Raw genomic sequence first — 27,802 nt, 5'->3', positions numbered from 1 at the left:
ATAAAATGAGATCATAAGCCAATTATGTATAATTTATCTGTCATATCTGTGGAAAGGGGAGGAGTTTGTGATCAAAGAAGAGATAAGAGCATTATAAAAGACAAAATGAGTAATTTTTATTACATTAAATTGAAAAGTTTCTCCACAAAACCAATGAAGTGAAAATCAAAAGGAAGACAGTAAGCTGGGAAACAATTTTTACAACTGTTTCTGAAAAAGGACTAATTTCTAAAATATATAGAGAACTGAGGCAAATTTGTAAGAATACACATTCTCAGATGAAGAAATTAAAACTATTTAAAGTCACATAAAAGTACTATACATCATTATTGATCAGAGAAATGCAAGTTAGCATAAATAAGAGGTACCACCTCATCCTTATCAGACTGGCCAGTTTTACTAAAAAGGAAAATGATCAACATTGGAGGAAATGGAGGAAAACTGGGACATTAATGCATTTTTGTGGATCTGTGAACTGATTCAATTTTCTGGAGACCAATTTGGTACTATGTCAAAAAAGGCAGTAAAACTATGCATATCCATTGATTCAGCAAATATGATCTACTAGGTCTGAATCTCAAACAGATCACAGAAAAGGGTAAAAAAAAACCCAGATGTACAAAAATATTTATATCAGCTCTTTTTTGTAATGACAAAGAATTGGAAACTGAAGGCATGCCTATTAATATCAGAATGTTTAACAAATTGGGGTATATGAATGTGATGGAAAAATGACTATTCTGTAAGAAACCGTGATGCTGAATAAAATAAGTAGAACCAGAAGAACATCATATACCCTAACAGCATTGGCAAAAAGTAGTCTAATGGTGATGATCTTTTTTTTTATCCTTAACTTTAGAAAATAGTCACACTATATTTATTATAAGTATTGTTATCTCTATTTTATAGAAAATAAAGCTGAATCTCTGAAAGGTCACATGGCATAGAAGGATTATAAAGTCAGTAAAAAGACAGAATTCAAACCAAGGTTTTTTTGTCTTTAACTCTTCCACTCTATATATGATTATGTGGATGAACTACTCATTAAACAAAGAAAGACTTATTCTGAGTGAAACCAGCCAATTCATCAAAAGGCATTTATTATGATCCTGAATATTGTGGAAAGATGATGGGTGAGGTGGCACCAACAGTTTATTACTTCATATGCATGCAAGCATGTGATTTCTTCACCCTATAATCCCATGGAATCACAAAGGAATAATAGCTTCAATGTAATGTGGGATAAGTATGCCAATCAAGTGTGAAGAACTCTTGATGTTAGAGGGGGTGGAGCCAAGATGGTAACAGGAGAAGATCCTCTCTTAGGTGCTCTCTCTAATATTTCAAAACTTATAAAATAAGGACTCTAACTAATTTTTTGAGAGACAGAACCCACAGAGGGATCCAGTGAGACAGTTCTCCAGCCCAAAGTAACCTAGAAAATACCAGAAAGGCTCTGCTCCGTGGGGTTAGAGAGGTGGCATGCCAGAGTTAAGGAACTTCAGCCTCCCAGAGGCAGCCCCAGGGTGCCTGGGAGCCGTGGCTCACAGCAGCAGGGGCAGTTTCCTGACCTACACCCTGGGGAGCACCAAGTACAACTTGTAAGATCAGCAGAGGGGTGCTCTGCCAGAGTGAAGGGGTAAAGCCCAGCCCTCAGGGCACTCAGTGAGAAGCCTGGCCATGGCAGCTCAGATCCAGCGGAGCTGGTAAGCAGGAGCCCTCAGGCAACGGAGACTTGAGTACTCAGCCTAGGTAGGGGAATGGAGAGAGACTTCTGAGGTCTGTCCTCTGTACCTGGAACAGGACTCTGGGTATCTGACCACATTCAGATGCTGATCACAGTCTAGGCCTCCTCCCCCAATAGAACAACAGCGCCAGTGCCACCTCAGACCTATGGCAGGGGGGTGTGCTTGAGGTCATTTACAGACCAGGAGGGAAGATAAAGCTTCACACACTGAGATCCTTGTGGAGGGATAGGTCCCAATAATACCCAAAAGCTCAGGAAGCACTCCCAAAACAGGTACAGGCTGGAGAAATGAGTGAAGAGAAAAAATAGGAACACCATTGAGAAATACATTGTCTATGATCCCAAGAAGGATGAAAATACTCAATCTGAAGGACAAGCCCCTGCAACTAATGACTCCAAGAAAAATGAAAATTGGGCCCAGGCTATGACAAAGCTCAAAAAAGATTTTGAAAATCAAGCGAGGGAAGTAGAAGAAAAATTGGGAAGAGAAGTGAGAGAGATGCAGGAAAAACCTGAAAAAGTCAGCACCTTAGTCAAGGAGATCAAAAAAAAAATGCTGAAGAAAATAACATGTTTAAAACTAGCTTGGGACACTCTTTCTCCTTCTCTCAAGGCCAAAAAGAAAGATGGGGCTGAAAAGGTGGTGAAAAAACCTTGAAAGCATTGCAGTCGAAATCCAGTCTTGGCCCGAGGGATCAGCAGATACTCCAGGTCTGCAGTGTATTCCCACAGAGCCATGTACAAGCGGAAATATGCTGCATCAAAAACCCAGATTGAAAGGAAAAAGAAAGACAAGGTGCCTGCTACTATCTCAAAGCCAGTTGGTGGTGATAAAAATGGAGGAAACCAAGTGGTAAAGATTCACAAAATGCCCAGGTATTACCCTACTGAAGATGTGCTGAGAAAACTCCTAAGTCATGGCAAAGAACCCTTCAGCCAGCATGTGAGGAAACTTTGCTCTAGCATCACCCCAGATACAGTTCTGATTATTCTCACTGGTTGCCACAGGGGTGAGCACATGGTTTTCCTGAAGCAGCTGGCTAGTGGTTTGCTACTGGTGGCTGGACCTCTGACCATCAATCGGGTTCCTCTACAAGGACCCATCAGAAATTTGTCATTGCCACCTCTACTAGGGTTAACCTTTCTGGTGTAAAAATTCCAAATCATCTTACTGATGCTTACTTTAAGAAGAAGAAGAGGCTCCGTAAACCCAGACACCAAGAAGGAGGAGATTTTTGACACAGAGAAAGAGAAATATGAGATTACAGAGCAGCACAAGGCTGATAAGAAAGCAGTGGACTCTCAGCTCCTGCCCAAAATCAAGAAAATTCCTCAGCTCCGCAGTTACCTGTGTTCTGTATTCTCTCTCTCTCTCCAATGGAGTTTATCCTCACAAATTGGTGTCCTAAATGCCTTGCAGAGAACTCTTATTAAAATATTTGGAATAGTGGAAAAAAAAAAATAAAAAAATAAAAAACTAGCTTGGGTCAAATAGATAAAACAGTTCAAAAAGTTATTGAGGAGAAGAATAATTTAAAAAGCGGAATGGGGGGCGGCTAGGTTGTGCAGTGGATAGAGCACTGGCCCTGGAGTCAGGAGTACCTGAATTCTAATCTAGCCTCAGACACTTAATAATTATCTAGCTGTGTAGCCTTTGGCAAGCCACTTAACTCCATTTGCCTTGCAAAAAAAAAATCTAAAAAATAAAAAGAAGCAGAATTGGCCAGATGGATAAAAGAGATAAGAAAGCTCTCTGAGGAAAAGAAATCCTTCAGATGTAGAATGGAACTGAGGGAAGCTGCTGACTTTATGAGAAATTGAGACACAATACTTCAAAACCTAAAGAATAAAAAATTGGAAGAAAATGTGAAATATCTCATTGAAAAAACAACTGATCTGGAAAACAGATTCAGAAAAGACAATTTAAAAATTATGGAGATACCTGAAATCATGATCAGGAAAAGAGCCTTGACATCATTTTTAAAGAATTCCTACAGGAAAATTGCCTAGATATCCTAGAAGCAGAAAGCAAAATAGAAATTGAGAAAATCCACCAATCTCCCATGGAAAGAGATAAAAAAAAAAAAACCCCAGGAATATTATAGCCAAGTTCCAGAGCTCCCAAGTCAAAGAGAAAATATTACAAGCAGCCAGAAGGACACAATTCACATATCATGGAGCTGCAGTCAGTATCACACAGGACTTAGCAACAACTACATTAAAAACTCATAGGGCTTGAAATATAATATTCTGGAAGGCAAAAGAGCTTGGAATGTAACCGAGAATCAACTACCCAGCAAAACTGAACATCCTCTTACAGGGAAAAAGATGTACTTTCAATGAACCAGGGGAATTTCAAATGTCCCTGTTGAAATGGCCAGAGCTGAACAGAAAGTTTGATCTTAGAAGGGGAAAATATGAGGGACTTAATGATGATGAACTACACGTATTCCTGGATAGAAAAATGATACTGATAATACTCTTGAGAAACTTCTCATTTAATAGAGCAGGTAGAAGGAGCTTTTATAGATGAAGCACAGGAGAAAGCTGATTTTGAGGATATAATATATTGTAAAAATGGAGTCAATAACTAAAAGGGAAACATAATGGGAGTAAGAGAGAGTAGAGGTGGAATAGGCTAAGATATTTCATATAAGTTTTTTTTTAATACAATGAGCTATTGCAATGATATGGAAGGAGGGAAGGCAAAGGGGGAATAAGGGAACCTTTTCTCTCATCAGAGGTGCCTATATATATTCAATGGGGTATAGACATCTAGAGTAAGAAGGAGAGAAGGGGGACGGGGGGATGTGAGTGATGGAGGAGAGGGTAGACCATGTGGGTGAGTTTTCAGATATAATGCCCTTTCTTTTTTTACTTCTTGCCAGGGACTAGGATTGAATAGCCTGTCTGGGACCACAGGACCGGGTGGTTGCTGGCCTAAGGGGTGGTATGCAGGCTCAGGGATTCTTGGCCCCAGGGGTGGTGATCTTTCTGCTGCACTGCTCAGCTACCCTACAGCACATTTAAGAAGAGGGACAGAGTGAAAGGAGAGAGAAAATATGGTATATGACAGTGGGGAGGTATGAATGGAGCGAGTTGCAATCAGCAATGACAACAATGGAAAAATATGAAAGTAACTTTTGTGATGGACTTATCATAAAGAATGTGATTCACCCACAACAGAGCTGGAGGTATTGGAACACACAAACAAAAAAAAGTGTAGAACTCTTGGTTCTTCACTTTCGTATTTACTTCTTATTTCTGGGCAGACTCACAAGGTCTCACTAGGAGGGTAATTTACTCAGTAGTTAATCTGAACCATATTGTTTTCCCCATAGAGCACTGTGATTAGAAAAAACTTACCAGTCTTTTAGGTATAAATTAGATGATGTTTCCTAGTTTTGCATTCATAACTCTAAATGTATCTAGCTAAGCCAGTTTTTCAATACCAAGACTGATAAGAACTTCTTCATGCACAGGTAAATCAAACTGTGTCCAAAGAAGGACTTGTGTAAACTATGGTCAAGCAAAAGACCAAAGGTCATGTCTATAATCATGATAAATTTTGAATCTATGAAAGCAGAAATGAAATATGTCAACAAAGAACCTCATTCTATCAAAGGTGGGGAGGGGGAGTATATAAAAAGATATATCATAGATAAAAAAGTTTCTTTTATTTTCATGAAAATGACATAAGCTTCTAAGGGGGTCAGAAAAGGATTTATGTTGAAATTGGAATTTAACCTATTCCTTGAGATACTAAGATTCAGAACTGAGGAAGGAATTCCAGTACTGGGATAGAGTCACTAAATCACAAAGAAGATTGAGTATCATGTCTAAGTGACAATAAGATGACCAGTCTGGTGATATATTTTTAATAATAACAATTTGCTATTGTTGTTGAAGAACTCTATTAAGTTTGATGCTATTAAGATAGTTTGTTGCTTTTAATTTGGATTTACTTATGCAGAACCTGGGAATAAAACAGGGACATTTTAGTTAAGCAGGATAATATTTTGTTCACATATTCTACATTAGCCTGAACATTAATTATTGACAATCAATTTGTTGGTAATCTTACTACCTTTTGTATATTAGCTTGCCACAAGAAGATTCCTAAAAATCTAGGTTTTGTGGCCATATTACTACACTTATTATATTCCAGGTTATCTCTGTAATTTGAATGCATAATTTCCTGCATTCAAGAAAATAAAATCTTTTAAAATGACTAAGACTTTACCTTTGCATGATTTTTTGTCTCTTAGAGCAGTTCTTAGATCAAAGTAGATATTGACAAATATTTCTTATAAAAAAGAGTCAACTGTGCAGTCACTTTTTTCAGTCTTGTCAACTTCCTGAGAAAATTCTCCATTTGGGATTTCTTGGAAGAGATAATTGAGTGATTTGCCATTTCCTTGCCAATCTCATTTTACATATGAAGAAGCTAAGACAAAAAAGGTTCTGTCCATAAAAAAAGTTAAAACCTGGAATCCCTTCAAGAGATTCTAGTATTGCTCCTGAGAATTCGTTTAGAACCACAGACAATCAAGAAAGACCTTATGTGTACTTAACTAGCTGAATGGGTTGATACAAGGATGTGGAGATATTAATATCTGTAAGATACCAAAGATCAGTTGGGAATCACGTAAATGGGACCAGATAGACTTGGGAGGCCTCTGGATGTGCCTATTAAAGTGATCACAAACATGAAGGGGATCTTATTGCTTCCTTCCAAAAATATTCTTTTATTCAATATTTTAGGATGAAAAAATATTTCCTGGTATTAACAGGCTACTAAAATAATTGAAAGACCTCACTGTCTAGAAGGCAGAAAGGAGAAAAGAAGTAAGAATGGGACAGGTAATGGAGATTGATTGTCCCTTCTCCCAGAGAATTTGAAACAATCGATTAATTTTTTCATTATAATAAAAAAATTATTCAATTGTGCAAGTGCTTTGGGAGTAAAATCAGAAATTTTTCTTGTAGAAAGATAGGTAGCTTTCTAATTTAATGTATTCCTAAGGAAAGTTATGTGATATTAGAGACATAGATGAAGATCAGTTACATTTCAGATTTATTAAACAGCTGATAGAAAAGAACATACATAGGAGATTGAATGTCATAAACAGGGAACTGTAAAAAAGATCAGATTGGTTAGAATGAAGAGTGCACATAAAGAAAGTAAACATGGAAAACTATAATGATGGGTTTGGCAAGGCTTTTGTGAAGTACTTTAAATCCACAAAAATGGAGCTTAAAATTTGAATCAAGAGATAAGGGTAATAACTGAATTTTTAAAAATTAAGTTAGTAAAATGGACAGAACCATGCTTTTTGAAAATTTCTTTGGTGGTATTCCCAGGATGGTAGCTGTGTCCCAAGGAGACAGCTGTTCAAAGGATACATCTGAGACCAGGAAATCAATTAGGAGACCACTAAAATAATCTGGGTAAGATATGGTGAAAGTCTGAATAGATAAAATTGAGGCATAAACAGTTAAGTGACTTAATCAAGATATTCAAATAATCTGTGCCAATATTCAGATTTGAATATAGACTCTTTAATTCTGAACCAAGCTTTGTTCAAATGTATTTAACCTTCCCCCAAAAAAACTTCCCTTTAGATTCTAAATTATATTTTTCTACATTTTAATCAGGAAGAGTATTAGTCAAAGAAAATAACCTGCTGACAAATGATGACCAAAAATATGTTCACTTTTCTAACATCATTTTCTTGACATAGAGAAATCCCAACTGTGCAATTATGTTTTGTTACTTAAAATTTTAGAAAGTTGCTTAGAGCACTGAAAGAATAAACAAATTGTCTGCATGCACATAATACAGATATATTTGAGGCCAGCTCTCTATAGAATAAACCATACTTAGGTTACATTATTACACATTGTAAATTAAATATTCTGTGCTGGTGAATTTCCAGAAACCACAGCCTCCCATAAAAAAGACCATCAAGCATTGCTTTTGAGTGATTGAAAAAATACAAGTCAAACCAAACTCATTAAATTATTTACAAAAGATCGAGTTTCCAATCACTGTGAAATCACTGTATAACAATATCTAGAAAACATTGGATTCTCTTTTACAGTTAAACAAGAAAGTACAAAGATTTGATTCCTATTCTTAGGAAATTGTAGCAAAAGATAGAGCTAAGCATCAGATAGAATGTGCTCATATTCAGTAGAGGGCCAGAAATCTTGGTGTATATATGTGTAAACTATCAACCACCAGTGAGCCAAGAGAAATGAAAATTCTATTCAACATCCTAAGAGTTTACTTTAAAACAAATATAACCATTATATTACATTATGTAACATTATCCCCTTTGAATTTCTCAGTGGATTCTTTTCTGCCTTTGAAGTTACAGTAGTTGGATCTTTAATTATGTGATTCTTAGATGAGATAAACTATATATGGCTCAGTTTTCATATAATGAAGTTTAGTTATGTTGAAGTCCTGCTCATCCTTTGTTTGTCATTAATACTACTGCATTCTGGCTCTTAGGAAGGAATCAATAAATTAGATTAAGTAGGAAACTGTGGTAGGTCTAGTGTATTTATTAATGAAATACAACTTGGCTTAGTTGAGAGAGAGCTGGATATATATAATCCATACAAGCTAAGTTTAAAATCCTACCTGAAATATGCAATATGTCTGTAACTCTAGAAAAGGTATTTACTTTCTCTGGGTCTCAGTTTCCTTATCTGTAAAATTAGAGGTATGAACTCTATGCTTCTTAGGAAACATGACAATCATGATAAGTCATTAGAAGCAACCTCTCTATTACCATATTCTTTCTACTAAATCAAGTACTAAATCAAGCTCTAGGGGTTTCTTTTTTTTTTGTTATGAGGACAAAATAAAATAATACATGGAAAACACAGTGTCTGAGATATATTAGACATTTAATGAATATTTATTTTTTTCCATTGACCTTGACATAATTATTCACCCCAATATAAACTTCATATATATTTGCTTTGTGTATCTCCCTCCTAATCAAAGTCCTTTACTTTGAGTTTTACCCTAGTATATATGTTATCTTGTGTTTAACCTTCCCAGATTGACAGTGGGGTTTTCTGTGGTACTCCTTTGAATATAGAATAAATCTTTCTTGTCACTTATCTTGATATGCTACTTAATTAAAATGTTTTGCTTTCCACTTATGTTTCCTATGATTGACTGCTAAAATAAATACATTGCTGGGAGGAACATTAGTTGTTCAACAGACCCATATCCAACATCACACCTGAAATAGATTTCAGAGAAGTTCAAAGAGGAAGGGAATATTGGTGCTGCCCCAGAATTTTCATGATTTATAGATATAAACACAACAATTTCAAGCCACCACTATATCTGTTAATGTACATTTGCTCAATTCCATTTAAGAAAAATGTAATAATTTTGTTCCAAACAAAATTTTAATTTTCTTTTATAGAATGATGGAAAATGAACATGTCAGTTTTTAATTTTTGCAATCAATCAGTTAATAACTTTTCTATCTACTTTATGGAATTATTGGGAAAAAGTGATAAATGAAAATGTGGGCAAAAGATAAATAATGCTCATTTTAATTATCTTTTTTGCCCCCTTCTATTTAATAGAGATACCTACTTATTGACTTGTTATTGCTGGTTACAGACTTATTCCTAGTTAACCCTTGGTTCTGTAAATTTTCGAGTTTTGATATGGATTCAGACTTTTTCTTTCGAAATTATGGTCATGATTGCATATCAGCAAAATGGTTAAGAAACTTAGAAAAAAAAATCTAAGTATTTTTAGAGGTAGATTATGAAGAAGGAAATAGGTATCCACACCATTTAAATGAACTCCATATCTCCAACAAAAAAACTTTACATTTGCTTCTGCTTTGGAGGAGTTCTCTTGAGTCTTACTGTGTGCGCTTTACAAATATATCCTTCAGACCCCTAGGTATTGTCTTTCAATTTATTTATGTACCACAACAAACCCTGAGCTTTGTCATCAACTCTGTCTTTAAACTCTTTAGGTGGCACAGTGGATAGAACACTGGCCCTGGAGTCAGGAGTATCTGAGTTCAAATCCAGCCTCATACACTTAAAAATTTCCTAGCTGTGTGGCCTTGGGCAAGCCACTTAACCCCATTTGCCTTGCAAAAACCTAAAAAAAAAAAAGGAAAGGTATAAGGGAATAAAAGTAAGCAGAATGATCCATGGTGATTCTATAATTTCTATAGTTATAAAAAAGTTTATGATATGATCATAAACTGAGTTTATGGTATGAACACCAAGTGCCATATTCATGACAACTATCAATTCTTGTGGGCATTTAGAAGAAACAAGAGTTTTTGATCATACATTTCCATTGCCATTCATGGTCTATCCAAATTCTGCTAAATTCTAAAGAATGAGAAATAAGGTAAAAAGTCAGTTTCAAGAACACAGTTAAAGAGAAGTTTAACTCTTCAAAAAGTAAAATAGCTTATATGTAAATCATGAAATCACAAAATCATACATATAGAGCTAGTCTAAATGATATTGCCTATTGTTTTCTTACTCTACCTAGAAAAATATAGCATGCTTTCTTATCCCCATGCTCACCAAGTCTTGGTTTATTAGTTTGAGTACTTGACCCTAAAAAATAACAAAAACCATTTGGGTACTGAGTAGTAAATATCTGAAAGACTGCCTAGGTAATTATTTCATTTTTAATGTAAGTAATTCCCATTATATTCCCTTCTTTAATTTGCTTTTTTTTTCTGATTATAGGTTAAGATGTTATCCCATATGATACCTTAAGAAAACATTACAATTGGCATGTCTTTGCTTTCTTCAAATATGTTGTTGGTCTTCCTCTTCCCAGACATGAGTCTTGAAAGCATTTTATTAATTTGAGCAAAACTTTGATATTTGCTACTGAGAAAACAATTTCCAGTGTTCTTGTCCACAATCAGCATGAATCAAATATGTTGTGGGTCAAGAAATGGGGGGAGGAGAAGTTTCATAACTCTAAATTTGATCTCTTACAGTGACAACTAATTTAGGAAACATTCTGACTATAGATATAATAGACACATCTTCAGGTTAGTAAAATATTTTGTCTTCTCCATTTACTTTAAATCTTCAGCAATGCCAAAATTCTCTCACTAAGAAATAATCAAAGTCAGATACCTTGGCTTATTACAGTACTGAATAAGTCATTGAAGATGAGGCTAATTATGTATATTTTAAAAAGCCTGTGACTAGGTGCAAATTGAAGAAAAAAAATGAAGAGACTTTAATCAAGAAATACTAAAAATCTATATGAGAGATAAATAATAATATTGCAAGTATATTTGCCTTATTTTTTCCAGCATATGAGTATGGATTATTGTAGGAACACCTATACATTTCCTGGAGCTATTATTATTAGTAATGTGATTATTATAGTTCAGAATGGAATGGCTTAAGGTCATTTTACTATAATGTCAGTCTATAAATTATTTTTAGCACCATAACAGATTTATGTAACTACATAATCACATATTTTGTGATTTGAGGTGCCTTAGTAGGTTTGACATCTAAAAATGGAATGATTCAATTTGATTTAATTCTTGCTTAAGTATCATTTAAATACATGCATGAATTGATTATATTAAAAAGGAAAGAATATGATGGGGTGGCTATTAAAAGATATTCCACAGTTGCACCTTTGAGAAAAGACAGAATAAATCAAGAAAGCAAAATTTGATAACCAGATCATCAGCCATGGCTGCGCTGTGAAAATTCACAAAATGCTTTGGCCCAAGTCTCATCTTATTTAAATGAGGCTTATGATTCTATCTTATTCATAATAAGCATTAATAAAAAGTATTTTGTTATGAAATATGAAATGTGAGGCTGAGAACAGAGGATGGAAATATCTGAACTCAGGAATATAACATATAATACTGTTATCTTTTCAACACTAAATTATTTTAGCAGATTTTTGCTATCCTTCTCAAAGACCATAAGCAACTTAGGATCATAGAAGGTGGAGTAAATTTCATTAACTATCCAGGTCTTATTTAGGATCATAAACTTATAGTTAGAAAATACCATAATTCCTCTCTATACAAATAAGGAAGTTATACACCAGAAGTTAAGTGACTTGACTGAGAAAACACAACTCCTTATTCTGAGACATTTGCAATATTAATCACTCTCTCTTGAACATTGCTTTCCTCCTTAAATTCTCATATCTGAATTTTGTACCAAATTTTTAAGCTCTCTTGCTTTGTTTTCTATATTTCTTAAACCATTATCTTTTATACATGCTCCATTGAATTGACTTTAGGAACAGTTTAGTCCAACCCATACACAGATTAAGAATCCACCTTATAATTTATTAGAAAAGTTGTCACTTAACAACATCTTAAAAGCTTTCATTAAGGGAGAACCTCCTACTCTCAAGAAATTCCAACCTACATTTAAAGAGATTTACTATTGGGGTAGTTAGGTGGCACATTGAAATAGAGCACTGGCCTTGAAGTCAGGAGGATCTGAGTTCAGATCTGACCTTAGGCCATGGCCCAACCCAAGTGCCTTGAAAAAATCCAAATAATAATAATAATAGTAATAAGAAGAATCATAAGAATCATAAGAATCATAATACTCATAATAAATAAGTAGATCTAGTTTTAAGGGAATTTTTCCTAACGATAAGTTTATCTTGCTCTCTTTGCTACTTTTACCATTTCCTTGTAATTTCTAACTTCTGTGAAGAAATTAAACACATCTAACTATGTTATAATAGATTTTCAAATACATTTTTGTAGGCATTTGGGGTTAAATGACTTGTCTAAGGTCACAAAGCTATTTAGTGTCTGATAGAGGTTTTGATCTCAGGTCATTTTGACCTAAGGGCCAGTGTTCTATCCATTGTGCTCTTAGCTCTACCAGACTCTCAAATATTTAAAGATAGACATTATTCCTCCCCTCCCAGAGGGGAAGAATTAGAATCTCTCCTAGAGGGGAGGAATTAGAACCTAAGTCCAGGATAACCATTATCTGAATTCCTAAATAATTCTCTTAAGATATGAACTTAATGTAGTTTTGTAAAATTGGAAGGATATAGAATTTGAAGTCAAAGAACTGCACTTTAAACCTTGGTTTTGATTTTTACTGTCTGAGTGATAATTCATGAATCATTTCAACATGTTTACAATAATTAACTCACATGTAAGATGAAGCTGAATACAATATTTTTGCTATTCTCTGAACAGGGCAAATTAAAGAAAAATTGTCACCTTACTATATCTAGAAATCATTCCTTTTTACATTAATATTTTGACTGCCACATCATAATGCTTACTCGTGTTGAAATTGTCATTTTCTAAAATATCCAGAACTCTTCCATAAAAAACAATTACACCATGTACTTTAGTTATGAAGTTGATTTTTAGTATTCAATTATGTCATTATAGCTGTCTATTTATTGACATTACATTACAATACATAATGTATAATTATATCATAATCTGGTACTTATTTCTCAATCATTTTCATATGAAGTGTATTGGTTAATATCATTTTTCCATGTACTTTTTTATGAGAGAAGTGATCAAGTTTTATTTAAACTTCTTAGTTAAAAGAGAGAGACTTGAAAAAAATGCCAGACTTGTGGCCAAGGTGGTGGAGAGAAGCCAGGCACTATAAGTGATTTCTCTTTCCCCTCAGAAATAACATGAGAGAAAACTCTTAACAGAAATTCGATCAACAAAACTCAGAAAGAGAAGCTAGGAGAAGAACACCTACCAAGAAGTTCTGTCTCAGGGGACCATAGGCAAACCAGGAGACAAAGGCAGAGAGTCAGTGCTGGGGATGGCAGCTGGGGAAAGCCAGAGGGTCAGCCTCAGTCATAGAGACTTAGGTGAGTGGAGGGCTTGAGCTTTAGCTGCAGAGTCTTTGGTCGGGGGAGAGGAGCTAAGGGAGGGTCAGTTCCAGCACAGAGTTTCAGAGCTCTCTGGAGAACAAATACCTGGGCCAGGGACCTGAGCTCCATACTTTCAGCAGAGCCCTTTTCCCAGGATAAACAATAAACAACCCCCACATCTCCTCAGGGCAAAAGAATTCACACAATAGAAAGAGATTAACTCCATTCCCCAGGGCCCAGCCCAGTGTTCAAGGTCAACTCAGATCCTGTCACTGAGGACCTCACTACAGAGAAAGCAATGAGCACTCCCCACTGTCTGGCCCTTGGAATTACTAAGCCAAGTGAACAAAGCCTCTAGGATCTTCAAAGCAAATCTCTAAGAGCCAACTCCCCTCCTCCAACAAAAGATGAAAAACAGGTCAGAGAAAAAAGGGTCCCATGGAAAAATACTTAGAAAAGACAGATTCTATCCCAGAGAGATGTAGCACTACTGATGAGAATATGAATTGGTCTCCAGCCCAATTCCTGAAGAAATCAGGAAGGAGTTTAAAAATCAATTGAAAAAAATGGAAAAAGAAATTCAAGAGAAAATTAACACATTGCAAGAGAAAAATAGCATCATGCAACAAGAAAAAAAAATCCTTGGAAAGTGCAATTGGATGAATACAAAAGGAGAACAACTCTCCCACATCCTAAATGGGGAAAATGCAAAAAGGAAATTATTTTCTCAAAATTACATTTGGGCAAATAGAAAAGTCTTCCAAAAATAGAATGGTTCAACTGGAAAAGGAGTTGCAAAAGAAAAATTAAGAAAAATCTTCTTGTCTAAAAACAAATAGAATGGAATCTCCGGAAACTAATGACCTCATGAGTCAACAAGATTGTGTTAAACAAAATAAAATAATAGAAAATAATGTAAAATATCTCATCAGCAAAATCACTGACCTCAAGAACAGATCAAGAAGGGAGAATCTGATAATGATTTGCCTTCCTGAAAACATTAAAGAGAAAAAAAAGCCTGGACTTATTTTGCAGAATTTAGTGATGGAAAATTGCCCTGATATGGAACCAGAGGGCAAAATAGTTATTGAAAGAATACATTGATCCCCTATGGAAAGAGATCCTAAAATGAAAACACCAAGGAATGTTGTGGACAAAATCCAGGACAATCTGATAAAATAAAAAATCCTAAAAGCAGCCAGAAAGAAAAAAACTTAAATACCATGGAGGCACAGTAAGGATTATACAAGACCTGGATGCAGCAACTTTAAAGGATCGAAGGGACTGGAATGAGATATTCCAAAGAGCAAGGGAGCTTGGAATGCAGCCAAGGATCCACTACCCAGCAAAGCTGAGCCTTCTCTACTATGAAAAACATAGACATTTAATGAAATAGCTGACTCTCAGAGGTTTGCTTTTGAAGATCCTTAGAGGCTTTGTTCACTTAGCTTAGTAATTCCAGGGGGCCAGTCAGTAGGGGATGCTGTTTACTTTCTCTTTAAAGAGATCCTCAGCAGCAGGGTTTTAGGTGACAAACACTGGGCTGGGGTCTGGGGAAGGGCATTAATCTCTTTCTGTTGAGTGAACTCAGCAGCTAAATAGAAAATTTGGACATCAAACAGGAGGCTCAAGAGACACATGAAAAGTTTAAAAAAACTGCTATACAATTAGATGAAACTGGCTATATACCCACTTGGGAGAAAGATTCACATAACTCTTAAGATTTGTAACTCAATTAGAGAGACTATACATAGCCAGCAGTGATGGACACTCAAAAACCTTACTGTGACTCAGTAGAATGATTTAAAAACAATACCTCCTTAAAAAGGGGGGTAGTAAGGAGAAGGGAGGTTGGAGAGAGACTGAATGGGATAAATCTCATTACATCAAGAGGTACAAAAGACCTATTATAATTGAGAGGAAGAAGGGAGGAGGTGAGAACCACTTGAATCTTCATCTCATCAGAATTGCTTAAAGTTAAGTTAGACACACTTAATCAAGTAAAGAAACTTATCTTTCAAGCATTGAAAGGGAAAATGGGAGGGGGCAACTGGAAGGTGAGAAAAAGGGGAACTAATAAAAGTAAGGGAAGAACAGGAAAAAGGGAATGGGGAAGAAAAGGGAGAGGGGTTGATATAAGAGGTCAAACACACTGAAAGTGGCCATGGAATATGCATAAAGGGGAAAAGGGGGGAAATATAAATAGAAGGAAGAGAGCATGGAGGGCAATAAAGAATTAGTAATTATAGGGGTGGCTAGGTGGCACAGTGGATAAAGCACTGGCCCTGGAGTCAGGAGTACCAGGGTTCAAATCCAGTCTCAGACACTTAATAATTACCTAGCTGTGTGGCCTTGGGCAAGCCACTTAACCCCATTTGCCTTGTGAAAATCTAAAAAAAAAAGAATTAGTAATTATAACTTTGAATGTGAATGGGATGTACTCTCCCCAAAAATGAAAGCAAATATAAAAGTGGATTAAAAACCAGAATCCTATAATGAGCTGCTTACAACTATAGAGTAAAGGTAATAGGATGGAGTAAAATATATTTTGCTTCAGCTAAAGTGAAAAAAAAAGTGGTAGCAATCCTTATCTCAGACAAAGGAGATGCAAAAATAGATAGTTTTAAAATGGATAAGGAAGGAAAATATATCCTCCTAAAAAGTACCAAAGAAAATAATTAATTTCAATAAAAAATATATATGCACCCAATGTGACAGCATCTAAATTCATACAGTAGAAGTTGAAAGAGCTACAGGAAGACATAGACAGCAAAACTCTATGAATGGGAGACCTCAATCTCCCGAATCTTATATTTAGATAAATCGAATCATAAAATACAGAAAAAAGGAAGATGAGGAGATGAATTGATTTTTAGAAAACCTAAATATCATACATCTATGGAGGAAATTGAATGAGGATAGAAAGGAATATACTTTTTTTCTGAAGTACATGGCACTTTCACAAAAATTGACCATTTACTGGGACATAAAAACCTAATGATCAATTATAGAAAGGCAGAAATAGTGAATATATCTTTCTCAGATCATAATGCAATAAAAACCATATGCAATATTGGGCCAGGGAGATATAGACCCAGAACTAATTGGAAACTAAATAACCTCATTTTAAAGAATGAGTGGACCAAGCAACAAATGGATGTACTCAAGGCACCTGTCTGAGGATAAATTATATCTTTAAATGCTTGCATGAATGAATTAGAGAAAGAAGAAAACAATGAACTAAATATGCAAGTAAAAAAAATTGGAGAAAGAACAATTAAAAAGCCCCAATAAAATACCAAATTAGAAATTCTAAAAATTAAAGGAGAAATAAATAAAATTGAAAGCAAGAAAACTATTGAATTAATTTAAAAAAAAACAAGATCTGTTTTTTGAAAAAAACCCTGTAAAATTGTTAAACCTCTGATCAATCTGATTTAAAAAAATGAAGAAAATGAATTTGCTAGTATCATAATTGAAAAAGATGAATTCACCACCAATGAGGAAGAAATTAAAGTGATAATTTGGAATTATTTTGCCCAACTCTATGCCAATAAATTTAGCATTCTAAGTGAAATGGATGAATATTTACAAAAAAATGTTTCCCAGCTTAAATTAAGAGGAAATTAAAAACCTAAATAACTCTATCTCAGAAAAAGAAATTCAACAAGCCATTATTGAACTCCCTAAGAAAAAATCTTCAGGGCCAGATCGATTCACACATGAGTTCTATCAACATTTAAGGAACAATTGTTTCTAATTCTATATAAACTCTTTGGGAAAATAGGTGAAGAAGCAACTCTGTTAACTCTTTCTAGGACACCAATATTGTGCTAATACCTAAACCATAAAGAGTTAAAACAGAAAGAAAATTTTAGACCTATATCCCTGATGACTATAGATGCAAAAAATCTAATATAAAATCTTAGCAAAATGGTGACAACAAGTTATGGATTTATCCCAGGAATCTGGGTTGGTTCAGTATTAGGAAACCTGTTAGTATAATTAATTATATCAATGACATACCTATAAGAAATCATATGATTATATTAATAGATGTTGAAAAAGGTTTTCATAAAATACAGCAGCCATTCCTAATAACAGCACTAGGGAGTGTAAGAATAAATGGTTTGTTTTTTGAAATAATAAGCAGTATCTATCTGAAATCATCAACAAGCATCATATGTAATGGGGATAGCTTGAGGCATTCCCAATAAAATCAGGGGTGAAGCAAGGATGCCCATTATCACCACTATTATTCAATATCGTATTAGAAATGTTAGCCTCAGCAACATGAAAAGAAAAAGAAATTGATGGAATTAGAATAGAGGAGGAGACAATACTCTCACTCTTTGCAGAAGACATGATGGTATGCCTAGAGAATCCCCAACAAGTCATCTTACAAACTACTAGAACTAATTAGCAACTTTCGCAAAGTAGCAGGATATAAAAATAAATAAACTCTCGTAAATCCTCAACTTTTCTATATATGACTAGCAAGATACAACAGAAAGAGCTAAAAAAAAAAAAGAAATCCCATTCAAAGTAACCTCAGACAAAATAAAATAACTAGGAATCTAACTGCCAAGGCAGACCATCTCACACCTCTCAGACTGGACATTATGACATTATGACTAGAAAGGACAATGATTAATGGTGAAAGGGATGTGGGAAATCTGGGACACAAATACATTGTTGGTGGAGCTGTGAAGTCATCCAACCTTTTTGTTTTTAGGGTTTTCTTCAAGGTAAATGGGGCTAAGTGGCTTTCCCAAGGCCACACAGCTAGGTAATTATTAAGTGTCTGAGACCAAATTTGAACCCAGGTACTCCTGACTCCAAGACCGGTGTTTTATCCACTATGCCACCTAGCCACCCCTAATCCAACCTTTCTTGAAAGCAGTCTGGAACTAAACCCAAAGGGCCACAAATTGTGCATACCCTTTGACTCAGCAATACCACTACTGGGTCTATACCTTAAAGAGATTATTAAAAATGGTAAAACCATAAATTGTACAAAATATATTTACAGCAGCCATGTTTGTGGCAGCAAAAAATTGGAAATTAAGTGAACATTCTTCAATTGGGCAATGGCTTAACAAACTGTGGTATATGCATGTCATGGAACACTGTTGTTCTGTTAGAAACCAGGAGGGATGGGAATTCAGGGAAGACTGAAAGGATTTGCATGAACTGATGCTGAGAGAGATGAGCCGATCCTGAAAAACACTGTACACCCTAACAGCAATATGGGGGTGATGATCAAATTTGATGGACTTGCTCATCCCTTCAGTGCAACAAACAAGGAAATTTTGGGGTTATCTGCAAAGGAGAATACCATATGTATCCAGAAAAAGAATTATGGTCTTTGAACAAAGACCAAAGACTATAACTATCAAATTAGAAAAAAAATTATATTGCTATGTCATTTTCCTATCTCATACTTTATTTTTCTTCCTTAAGGATATGATTTCTCTGTCATCACATTCATCTGAGATCAATGTATGACATGGAACCAATGTATAGACTAACAGAATGCCTTCTGTGGGTGGTGTGGGGGGAGGGAAGCAAGAATGGGGGAAAATTTTTAAAACACAAAATTACTAATATCTTTCTTTAAAAAAGAGAGAGAGATTTCCAGGGATGGAATCAAAATGTCAGAATAAAAGTAGTTGAGTTTTCCTAACATTCTCCTTCAAGAAATTTAAGGATGATTCCTCAAATTAAATTCTGGAATGGCAGAACTACATTTTCCCAATCTAAGTGAATTTAGGAATTCATAAGGAGAATTCTATAACAGAGGAGCATAGCATATGGTGACCAGATCAACTGGGAGAACTTGTATTTGGCACCAGGAAAAACAGCAGTTGCTTTCGGAGTTCTTAATCCAGAGATAGCGAAGAGATCTGAGAACTGGTCAGAATGAGATAACCAAAGACTACTCTGCTAGCATTGAATATAGACTAAGATCCTGTTTAGTAAGTCCAGTGCTTATACATGATTCTGGGTCAAATTCTAGGGAAGAAAGGCATGCTTATAGTCACAAAATATCTATGGGCAGTGGGCTAACAAGGACACAGACAAGAAGCATTCCTTGCAGTCCCAAGGGATCAGGGTACATGCAAAGCACTATTATTGAAATTTAAGGCATCAAAAAACCCTCCTGGCTAATGTCTAGAGCCCAAACAAAGTGAACAGTAATCACATCTTTTCCTGGGTTAAACCACTTTGGAACCACTGAAAATTTCCAAACCTCCAGAATTTGATATGAAAAGAATGGCCAAATTCCAGAAGACTTGTTCAGTACCCATTTAAGTTCAAAGTCAAGAAATTATTTGGAAAAATAAACAGCGAAAAAAAATATGAACATTAAAAAGCTAGCATTAGAGGGCCAAGATGGCGGAGAGAAGACAAGCACAGTTCTAAAGTCTTCTGATCTCTTCCCCATCTATCACATGAAACAAACCTCTTAAAAGAAATCTGACCCACAAAACCCAAAAAGAAAAGCCAGGAGAAAGAACATCTACCTGAGGACTTGTCTCCCGCAGCAGCTTTGCCCAAATTCGGGTGGGTGAGTCTGGGCTCAGAGGGAGAATCAGCCTCAGGTCAGCCAGATTAGCAGCTGAACTGGAACCTAGAGTTTGAGGACCTGGGAGCCAGACCTGCTGGATTAGTGGTGGGGCTGGACAAAAGGGGAAACATAGAAACATGGGGAAGCAGAGGCACTAGTGTTGGTGCTGTCCCCCTGGAGTTTGGGGACCAGCCTGGGGGGAGATTTCTGGTGCAGGAGAGCTGAGGACACCATCCATGGGATACTCATGTCTGAGAAATTCTGAGTTCATGCCTCCATTGGATTGAGGCCTCTTCCCAAACAAATGCAAAGTACTTCAGCCTCAGGCCCAGGTGTGTGAGCAGAAGAACCAGCCCAGCTGAGGAATGACCTCAGGCCAGGGTAAAGCCCACCATTGTTTGAAGGCAAAAGAATTCAATAGCTCCAACTCCTCCCTTCAAGCAAAGGGAGAAGGCCTCTCAACCAAGATCACAGACACTCCAGAGAAAACAACCAGCACCTCTTACTGGCCAGCCAGAGAAACTGCACTCAGTGAGTAAAGCCTTTACCAATCCCAAGCCCCTGTGAACCAGCCCCTCCCCAACTCAAGGTCTTAGCATAATGAAGAAGGGTCATCGGAAAGGTAGATCCATAGAAAAATTCCTGTAAGGGAAAGACCCCAAGTCAGAGAGACCTGAAACCTCTGAGGAGAATACAATCTGGTCTCCAGCACAGAAAGACTTCCTTGAAGAAATAAGGAAGGAGCTTAAAAATTTGGAAGAGACAATTAATACCTTGCAACAAGAAAGCCAAACCTTAGGAAGTACAATTGGACAAAGACAAAAGGAGAATAAATCTCTCAGATCATCAATTGGACAATTACAAAATGAGAATAAATCTCTCAGATCATCAAATGAGCAAATGCAAAAACAAAATAATTCTCTCAAAAACTCAGTTGGTCAAATGGAAAACTCTTTCAAAAGTAGAATTGACCAATTGGAAAAGGAGTTGAAAAAGGTTAATGAAGAAAACTCCTCCCCCCCAAAAAAGGATGGAGTCCAGAGAAACTAATGACTCCACGAGACAGCAAGAGAAAGTTAAACAAAATCAAAAAGTAGGAAAAAAATAGAAGTAAATGTAAAATACCTCATCAACAAAACCACTGATCTCCAGAATAGATCGAGGAGGGGCAACCTGAAAATTATAGGACTTCCTCAAAACATTGAAGAGAAAAAAAACCTGGACTTAATATTACAGGATCTAGTAATGGAAAACTGCCCTGATATCATGGAATCGGAGGGCAAAGTACTTATTGAACGAGTACATTGATGCCCACCAGAAAAAGATACTAAAAAGAAAACACCAAGGAATGTTGTCACCAAATTCCAGAATTATCAGATAAAAGAGAAAATCCAGCAAGCAGCCAGAAAGAAACAATTTAAATATCAAGGAGCCACAGTAAGGATCACTCAGGATCTGGCTGCATCAACTTTAAGGGATCAAAGGGCCTGGAATGAGGTTTTTTGAAGAGCATGGGAGCTTGGAATGCAGCCAAGAATCTACTTTCCTGCAAAGCTGAGCCTTCTCTCCCATGGAAAAAGATGGACATTAAACAAAATGGAAGAATTCCAAAAATTTCTGATGAAAAGACCAGAGCTAAACAGAAAATTTGGACATCAAACAGGAGGTTCAAGAGTCACATGAAAAAGTAAAAAAAAGAGGGGGGGCAATAAAAGGGAAAAAAAAGGCAATCCAGTAAGTTGAAACTGGCTATATCCCATCATGTGGCAAAAAGATTCTCATAAAACTTGAGAAATGTAACTCTAACAGAGAGAATACACCTAGCCAGAAATGACAGACATTCATGACCTATCCATAAGACTGCTATCTAATGGGATGTAACTGGCTTTAACCCTACTTGGGAGAAAGACTTTAATAACTCTCTGGAATTTTGACTCTATTCAATAGAATATGCTGAACTAGAAGGGACAGACACTCAGAATTTTCTATGAATTAGATATAATGGTCTAAAAAACAAATACTACCTCCCTAAAAAGGGGGACAGGAAAGAGATGGGAGGAGGGAGGGGAATGAATAGGGAAAAGAGGTACAAAAAACCTATGGTAATAGAGGGGAAGAAGGGAGCAGAGGAGAAACACCTGAATCTTCTCATCAGACTTGGCTTATAGTCAACCTACACATACTCAGTTAATATATAAAACATCTAACCTTTCAAGTATTAAAAGGGGGAAAAGGGGAGGGGGGACAGAGAAAGGGAAGGGGAGTGGGGGAAATAAGGGGAAATAGCAAAAGGAAGGGAAGGGAAAAAGGGGAAAAGGGAAAGGGGAAAGGGGAGGGTGTGATACAGGAGGGCAAACACACTGAAAGGGGTGGTATTCAGAAAAAAAATACTGGGAAATATGGATAAAAGGGGGGAAGGGGGACAAATATAAACAGGGGGATGATTGCATGGAAGGCAATAAAGAATTAGTAATCATAACCTTGAATGTGAATGGGATGAACTCTCCCTTAAAATGTAAGCGAATAGAAGAGCAGATTAAAAACCAGAATCCAACAATATGCTGCTTACAAGAAACTCATTTGAAGCAGAGAGATAAATATAGAGCAAACATAAAAGGTTGGAGCAAAATAGATTTTGCTTCAGCTAAAGTAAAAAAAAGCAGGGTTAGCAATCCTTATCTCAGACAAAGCAGCAGCAAAAATAGATAGTGTTAAAAGAGATAAGGAAGGAAACTTTATCCTCCTAAAAGGTACCATAGACAATAAAGTCATTTCAATATTGAATATATATGCACCCAGTGGGACAGCACTCAGATTCTTAGAAGAGAAGCTGAAAAAGGTACAGGAAGACATAGACAGGAAAACTCTATTAGTGGGAGAACTCAACCTCCCACTATCAGATCTAGACAAATTGAATCATAAAACAAACAAGAAAGAAATTAGGGAGGTAAATAGATTTTTAGAAAAATTAGATATTGTAGAATTATGGAAGAAACTGAATGGAGATAGAAAGGAATATACCTTTTTCTCTGCAGTACATGGAACTTATACAAAAATTGACCATGTACTAGGATATAAAAACCTAATGATCAGTTGCAGAAAGACAGACATAGTGAATACATCTTTATCAGATCACAATGCAATAAAAGTCATATGCAATAATGGGCCAAGGAGATATAGACCCAGAACAAATTGGAAACTGAATAACCTCATTTTAAAAAATGAGTGGACCAAAAGACAGATTATAGAAAGAATTAACCATTTTATCCTAGATAATGATAACAATGAAACAACATACCAAAACCTATGGGATTCATTCAAAGAGACTGTCAGGGGATGTATTATAGCTCTAAATGTTTATATGAATAAATTGGAGAAAGAGGAAATCAATGAACTATACATGCAACTAAAAAAATTAGAGAAAGAACAAATCAAAAATCACCAATTAAATACCAAATTAGAAATTCTAAAAGTTAAAGGAAAAATTAATAAAAGCAAAAGCAAAAAAACTATTGAATTAATAAATAAAACCAAAATTTGGTATTATGAATAAAATTCATAAACCTCTGGTCAATTTGATTAAAAAAATGAAAGAAGAAAACCAAAGTGCTAGTATCATAAATGAAAAAGGTGAACTTACCACCAATGAGGAGGAAATTAAAGTAATAATTTGAAATTATTTTGCCCAACTCTATGCCAATACATTTGATAATCCAAGTGAAATGGATGAATATTTACAAAAATATAAGTTGCCCAGGTTAAATGAAGAAGAGATTAAATACCTAAACAACCTATCTCAGAAAAAGAAATTCAACAAGCCATTATTGAATTCCTTAAAAAAAAATCTCCAAGGCCTGATGGATTCACAAGTGAATTATACCAAACATTTAAGGAACAATTGGTTCCAATCCTATATAACCTCTTTGGAAAAATAGGGAAAGATGGAACTCTGCCTAACTCTTTCTATGAAACCAATATGTTACTGTCACCTAAACCAGGAAGAACTAAAACAGAGAAAGAAAATTATAGACCTATTTCCCTGATGAATATAGATGCAAAAATCCTAAATAAAATCTTAGCAATATGATTACAAGTAATCACTAGGATAATACATTATGATCAAGTAGGATTTATTCCAGGAATGCAGGGTTGGTTCAATATTAGGAAAACTGTTAGTATACTCAATTATATCAACAACAAACCCATCAGAAATTATATGATCATATCAATAGATGCTGAAAAACCTTTTGACAAAATGCAGCATGCATTCCTATTAAAAACACTAGAGAGTGTAGGAAAAAATGGACTGTTCCTTAAAATAATTAGCAGTATCTATCTGAAACCATCAATAAGCATTATAATCAATGGGGAGAGGCTAGAGGCATTCCCAATAAGATCAGGGGTGAAACAAGGGTGCCCATTATCACCACTACTATTCAATATTGTATTAGAAATTTTAGCATCAACAATTAGAGAAGAAAAAGAAATTGAAGGAATTAGAATTGGGAAGGAAGAGACAAGACTCTCACTCTTTGCAGATGACATGATCATCTACCTAGAGAATGCCAAGAAATCATCTAAAAAACTACTGGAAACAATTAGCAATTTTAGCAAAGTTGCAGGTTATAAAATAAACCCTCATAAATCCTCAACTTTTTTATACATGTCTAGCAAGAATCAGCAGGAAGAGCTAGAAAGAGAAATCCCATTCAAATTAAACTCAGACAATATAAAATATTTGGGAGTCTATTTGCCAAGACAGACTCAGAATCTTTTTGAAAACAATTATAAAACACTTCTCACGCAAATTAAATTAGATTTAAATAACTGGGCAAATATCAACTGCTCATGGATAGGTAGAGCTAATATAATAAAAATGACAATTCTACCAAAACTAAACTGTCAGTTTAGTGCCCTACCAATCAAAATTCCAAAAAATTACTTTAACAACTTAGAAAAAAATGTAAGTAAATTCACATGCAGAAATAAAAAGTCAATAATTTCCAGGAGCTTAATGAAAAAGAGTGCAAAAGAAGGTGGCTTAGCCCTACCCGGTCTCAAATTATATTATAAAGCATCAGTCATGAAAACTGTTTGGTATTGGCTAAGAAATAGAGTGGTGGACCAGTGGAATAGACTAGGTGTAAAAGCAGGAGACAATTATAGTAATCTGCTGTTTGATCAACCCAAAGAGTCCAGCCATTGGGATAAAAACTCCCTCTTTGATAAAAACTACTGGGACAATTGGAAGTTAGTATGGAAGAAACTTAGATTAGACCAACACCTAACACCCTTTACCAAGATAAGATCCAAATGGTTACAGGACTTAGACATAAACAACAATACAATAAGCAAATTAGAAGATCAAGGACTAGTCTACCTGTCAGATCTATGGAAGGGGGAACAGTTTATGACTACAGAAGAGTTGGAGAACATCACCAAAAACCAATTCGATGATTTTGATTACATTAAATTAAAAATCTTTTGCACAGATAAAACCAATATAACCAAGATCAAAAGAAATGTAGTAAATTGGGAAACAATCTTTACAACTAATGATTCTGACAAAGGACTCATTTCTAAAATATACAGAGAACTGAGTCATATTTTCAAAACAAAAAGCCATTCCCCAATTGACAAATGGGCAAAGGATATGCAAAGGCAATTTACAGATGAGGAGATCAAAGCAATCCATAGCCATATGAAAAATTACTCTAAATCATTAATTATTAGAGAAATGCAAATTAAAGCTTCTCTGAGGTATCACGTCACACCTCTCAGATTGGCCTATATGACCAGAAAGGATAATGATCATTGTTAAAAGGGTTGTGGGAAATCTGGGACACTATTACACTGTTGGTGGAGCTGTGTACTCATCCAACCTTTCTGGAGAGCTATTTGGAACTATGCCCAAAGGGCAACAAAAATGTGCATACCCTTTGACCCAGCAATCCCACTACTGGGTCTATACCCTGAAGAGATGAGGAAAAAGGGTAAAAACATTACTTGTACAAAAATATTTATAGCAGCCCTGTTTGTGGTGGCAAAGAATTGGAAATCAAGCAAATGTCCTTCAATTAGGGAATGGCTTAGCAAACTGTGGTAGATGTAATTCATGGAACACTTTTGTTCTATTAGAAACCAGGAGGAATGGGATTTCAGGGAAACCTGGAGGGATTTTCATGAACTGATGCTGAGTGAGATGAGTGGAAACAGAAAAGCACTGTACACCCTAACAGCAATATGGGAGTGATGTTCAAGCTTGAAGGACTTGCTCATTCTATCAGTGCAACAATCGGGAACAATTTTGGGTTGTCTGCAAAGGAGAGTACCATCTGTATCCAGATAAGGAGCTGTGGAGTTTGAACAAAGTGCAAGGACTATTCCATTTAATTTAGGAAAAAAAAACAGATATCTTATTGTCTGATCTTGTTACCTCTTAGACTTCTCTTCTCTTTAAGGATAAGATTTCTCTCTCATCACACCCAATTTGGATCAAGGTTCAACATGGAAACAAAGAAAAAACTGACAGAGTGCTTTCTGTGGGGGGTGGGGTGGGGAGAGGGAAGCAAGATTGGGGGAAAAATTGTAAAACTCAAATAATATCTTTAATAAAAACAAATTTACTAGATAAATAAATAAATAAATCAGGGGAAAAAAGCTAGCATTAGTTACATCTGAATAAGACAATGATGTCAGAAAAGCAACAAGCAAAGACTCAAAGGGAAAAAATGAATTCAGTAAAACCCAACAAGAATTGCTACAAGCTAAAAAAATTAAAAATCAAATGTGAGTGATAGAGGAAATTTTGCGAAAAGAAATGAGAATGATATGAGAACATTCAGAAAAGATAGCTAATGGTTTTGAAAAAGAAGCACAAAAATATTGAAATATAAAACAAGAATTGGACAGTACTTTAGGGGTGAAGTCAAGATGGAAGTGTGAAGTTAGCATGCTCCCAGAGCTTTTCCCCTGCACAAAGTTAAATGAAGCCTCTATGGAGACATTAAAGTTATAGATCCCACAAAAAACAAAAAAATTAAAAAATGAAGAGAGATCAAAACAAAGGTTCAGTTGTAGACATCATGGAGGATCATCAGTGTCTCTTCCCAGGCAAAGGGGAAGTATAGCCCAGGTAGATGGGAGAACCCGAAAACACAGTAAAAGACTTTCAGCCGCAGCATTGCCCAGGTCCTGACAACTAGACAACAGAAACAGGATTTGTTATCTGGATAGCAAACCAAAAGGGAGAGTCCCAATTCCAGACAAAGTCTGAACCCTGAGAACACTGGGAGAAAAGACAGGACTTTTCATCAAATTCCTTCATAAATCTCATTTGATTTTTAAAAATTGTATTTAAGTCAATGGGATTGTGCTTGCCCAAGGTCAAACAATTAGGTAATTATTAAGGTTCTGAGACCAGATTTTATCTCACATCCTCCTGACTCCAGGTCTGGTGTGCCACCTAGATGCCTCTCTCATTTGATTTTTAATCTTGATTAATTTTGCCAATTCTTGTAGGGTTGATACTGAATTATTTTTTTTTCCTTAGAGACTTTCTTTGTTGTTCTTCTGACATCATTTTCTTCTTCAGATG

General features: G+C 35.6%; 2 pseudogenes; both read left to right on the top strand.

The window, feature by feature from the left end:
• Nucleotides 1-1,680: 1,680 nt before the first annotated feature.
• LOC141519228 (large ribosomal subunit protein eL6 pseudogene) lies at nt 1,681-3,156 on the top strand (annotated as a pseudogene).
• Nucleotides 3,157-4,583: 1,427 nt separating this feature from the next.
• LOC141519227 (large ribosomal subunit protein eL6 pseudogene) overlaps nt 4,584-27,802 on the top strand; it is a 37,656-nt pseudogene continuing 14,437 nt past the window's right edge.

This window comes from Macrotis lagotis, chromosome 3 (genome assembly GCF_037893015.1).
Source record: "Macrotis lagotis isolate mMagLag1 chromosome 3, bilby.v1.9.chrom.fasta, whole genome shotgun sequence".
In the NCBI taxonomy this organism is placed as follows: domain Eukaryota; kingdom Metazoa; phylum Chordata; class Mammalia; order Peramelemorphia; family Peramelidae; genus Macrotis; species Macrotis lagotis.
The sequence above is the reverse complement of the archived record's forward strand: the minus strand, read 5'-3'. Positions and strand labels throughout refer to the sequence as shown.